General features: G+C 35.0%; 1 pseudogene; it reads right to left on the bottom strand.

Annotated features, from left to right (window-relative positions):
• Positions 1-134: 134 nt before the first annotated feature.
• On the bottom strand, positions 135-2,347 carry LOC124891799 (annotated as a pseudogene).
• Between the last annotated feature and the right edge of the window lie 2,186 nt (positions 2,348-4,533).

Below are 4,533 nucleotides of genomic sequence, written 5' to 3' on the forward strand. Positions count from 1 at the left end.
AAGACCTCACTACTCTCCTATTTCAAAACTGTATGTTAGGTATTACATGGTTAAATGACTGGATGGAGAGCACTAATGCAAGTATGTAACACTAAAATGAGTTGTAACGACCACACCGGAAAAGCTTATTTCACCTCAGTTCCTGTAATGCCCAGGGCTATTCCAATGTCAGCAAGTTTTAGTGCAGGTACATCATTGACGCCATCTCCAGTCATTGCAACTACTTCACCCATCTCCTTCAGAATCCTTACAATTTCTTGTTTGTGCCCGGGTTAAGCACGAGAAAATACCTTGCCTCCATCTTGTGACAATATCTCAATTTGTTGCTGAGAAGAAAGTGCCATGAATTCCCTGCAAACGGCCTCAGCAGTGGATTTATTGTCTCCAGTTTTATCCATGATTTTGATCCCAGCTCTTCTGCAGTCATTTACTGCCTTGTGAACTTCCTCACATGGTGGGTCCTGCATTTCAGTTTTGTTTGTCAAACTATAAGGAAAATGAAGGTTTTCTAGATTCATTATTCTTGAAAACTTAACACTACTCACCCTTAGTCCAACAACTCCCGCAAAAACTAGATCACTTTCATTGGAGCAGCAGCAGGATGGATCAAGCAGCTTCTTGTGGGCAGGATAAGTCTCAGCATTGTATCCTGAAAGCTCACCTAAGTCATCTTTATATGCCAAGCCCAAGCACCGCAGACCCTTTGAGCTCATCTCCAAGAGCCTCGACAACAATTGTTGCCTACAAGACTCGTCAATTGGAACAGTTGATCTATCTGCAAGTTGAACGTGTGTACTACATTCTAGCAAACTCTCAACACCACCCTAGACAAAACATGTTTTAATCAGATGTCTAGATATTACCAAGCTCAACTTCTGTGACAGAGTTCAACGCATCAAAAAAACCTAAGCATTTCCTAGATTAAAGATCATGTTGTGGAGCTGGACTCCACAGAAGAATTGTTTGCACAAAGGACATATAACACTTCAAACTGTTGGTGTGCATTTTTTTACTTTTGAAACTGAAGAACGTTAAGAAACAGTTAAACGGACACAACATCTTGTAAAGGAACAACATTTAACCTACTTCTATAGATAAAGATAATACCGATTCAGTTGCTTGCCAATTGAATTTTTCGAGGAATATACAGCCCACAGCCCACCCACAAGATTACTAGAATTAGACTAAAAATAAGAATTTTTATGGCAAACTGAGTATATCGAAGCCAGCAGATAAATAAAGAAAAATATTTTAGAGACCAATTATCTCTAGTGTCTAATGTAGTTCAGACAACAGTTATTAAAAAAAAAGTTCAATTGCACTCAACTCCATTGCTATTGATGACATGAAACAACCTTGACAAGTCCCATTTGGCTCCCGCACAATAACACCCATGGATTTACGAACACAATCAAATTGACCCTTTTCGATCTTTTCACCCACCAATCACAGCATCCTATATTAAAAAATATCGATACGCTAGTTCGAAAATAGTAGCAAATAGATACATGGGTGAAGTAAAAGTATGCTCACCTAATTTAACTGTGTTGCGATCGATCCAATAGTTCGATACAATCTGTGCGTCCCGGATCTTGCTCCTTGCTTTGCTATCTGGTACTCCCATATTTTCCACCAAAACTTTGAGAGCTACCTCAGTAGGCAATCCAGTTGCTTTGACCACACGAGTCACGACCATCACAGAAGATCCCAGCATCATTGCAGATTGCACATATTTCAGCATGAGTAGCAAGGTAGCATCCATATTATAGCAATTCCAGTCCATTATTAACCCATCCTTAATATTGTAAGTTGTCCCTTCGACACCAAAAACTCGACAGGCTGTGGTTTTTCCTCCCAATGTGAAGAATTCTGACACAGACATCTGATTGGTAGTCGAGGTTCCTATTTTATCTGAACATATCATAGTGGTGCATCCTAAGGTTTCCACGCTTGGAAGTTTCCGCACTATTTGCGTTCTTTTATGCCATTTTCCTTGTACCAAGGGATAAGCAAGCAGTAATAACAGCAGGACAACTATTATAAAATAATATGTGCATTTTTCAAATGAGTAACGAAAATCTGAAGGCCAGCCATCCTCAACATCCCAAGAAAGGAAATATTTGTAGTTGATCGCCCACACAACTAGGCAAACAATGCCAATGGCAGATGTAAGCTTATTACCAAATTCGTCAAGTTTCTTCTTTAACAGGGTATCACTCTCTTCCATTGATGCATCATGGATTTGTCTTTGAATCTTACCAATTTCTGTGCATATGCATCCCCATTTTCACAATAATACAGATGCAGCTACCGTTCACGACTGTCGTTCCAGCAAAAACCATGTTCTCTTTGTGTTGACAGTAATAATGGTGATGTTCATCTCAGTATCAAAGCAAGAGAAAATGAGAATTGTTCCGACACAACTTCGGAAACTTCTAGATACATCTCACACAAGGAAATGGCGCAGGCCAAGGCAAATAAAAGGATTGGCAGTACCAACCCAACAACTCACAAATCCATAGTCCAAATATTTTTTTTGTACAGTTTCATTTAGTTTACTTGTACATAACTTGAGATTCTAGAATTTGTATAGGTGTACATAATTAGTATCTTTGTTAAGAATAAATGTACTTTAGAAAAAGAGAGGTTAACACATCGGCAAATAGCTTATTGAAGTAGTCAATATCTGCACAATTTCCTTTCTCCTCTTCCTCTATTCTACTTCTTTTCCTCCGTATTATTGAGATTTTCTTCCTCTTGTTAGGCTGCTGCAGTATCATCAATATTAGATACTTGATTTGTAATTTTAATAGTTCATTTTTTTCTAGCATAAACCTGAATGATATTCACTAGCAGAATTCAAATTCAAAGTATAAATAAGCAAGGACACAACAATGACAAAAGAATTCAATATCTACCATATATACAATACTTATTTGTATTTTATTGGATCAAATAAAGTACGTTATAGCATGGATATTCAGTTTTTGCATTGATAAAAGGCCAATGATATAAAACATCACTCAAACAAAATGAGAAGTAATATAAAGAAGAATCCCAATTATGAATACAAGCTTGGAATAAAAAAGAGCTCATCATTATACAATAGTTTGCAAGAAACCCCAAAAAAAAACAAATAGAAAAAAACCAAAGTATAATTTCCCTGTATATTGAACCAAACACTTACATTTGCTAAAGTTGAAATCTTTTTTTTTTCCACTCCATAACTTCAATCTATTCATAACAATTCAAGAATAATTTTCATTACTTCAAACTTGACAAAAAAAATTTAGCAGGGCAAACTTAATTTTTAGTATAATTTTAATGCAACTCTTGAAAAAATAAGAGAAACAAAAATTTGAGCTGAAATTTGCAATGCTATACTATCTATGAAATTTAATTCGATGAAACTATAGTAAAAAAGGGTAACTTTTTGTTTTATTGTTCCCAATGGCCAATACTTTTGTGTCGATTAGCTTTCATTTTTGATTGGGATGATGGTGGAGGAGGAGTGGTTAAATTTTATTTTGTGGTTACTTAAATTCTCTAATTTAAGGAAAATCCAATACTAATTGCTAACATTAAACCTTACCTTGTTTATCTTTTTCCTTATTATTATTTTGAAAGTTGTCTATTTTCTTATATTTTGCTTTAGTTTTATTCCTACTTACGAATTATGAGTTATAAAAGGAATTCAAATTCAATTCAGTAGTTTTGAGCATTAATGTTCTTTTTCCTTTTTTCCATGTCTTACTTATTATGCAGTTAATAGTTTTTCATTTTATATTCCTTCCCCATTAAAACTAATTACGTTCCTTAACTGTAACATAAATATAATTGATGGTACCATAAGCATATAATTGAATTCATAATTATATTATGTACTAGGAAAATTGGCCGCGCATTGCGCGGTGATAAAAATTTAATTATTTTAGTCAATCAATTTTATATTCTGTTTAGATTTATTTATGTTGTGGTGGTCCTAACACTTCATGCTTCTATGTAGTAAGTAATATGTAAGTAGTATATAGAAAAATAATAAAAATAGAGAAGATATATATAGTCACCGTCAATAAAATCGTTCCATGTTCAATCTGCAATCATTGTCTGTCTAGGAAACCTTAAAGACGCATTACAAACTTTCCTTGTTACCATCGACATTACCACTTCAATAGGATGCCTAGTATGAAGAAGATGAGCTCACAATGCTCCAGATGCTCCTTCTGAAGGTGTCTAAGCTCAACCATACCCTAAACTTTGAAACAATTTTGGAATTAGAACACATTATGGTCAAATGTGTAAGCAAATATCTTTTCCAGCTTTTTAAAGAAGGAAAAATATGACTCACATAACGTTTGGACAACACTACAGCCTTCTTAGCTTCTTCGACAATGGTCATCGTCACAAACCCGAATCCATGACTCCTATCAATCTCCCTAACAGTTTTGCTGCTTTTTAGACTTGATTAATTTGTTCTTCTATAGCTCATTGTTTTGCAAGTACGCAAAATGTTTTTGATCATTCAGTTGCAAG

The sequence above is a fragment of the Capsicum annuum genome, unplaced genomic scaffold (assembly GCF_002878395.1).
Source record: "Capsicum annuum cultivar UCD-10X-F1 unplaced genomic scaffold, UCD10Xv1.1 ctg4063, whole genome shotgun sequence".
Classification (NCBI taxonomy): domain Eukaryota; kingdom Viridiplantae; phylum Streptophyta; class Magnoliopsida; order Solanales; family Solanaceae; genus Capsicum; species Capsicum annuum.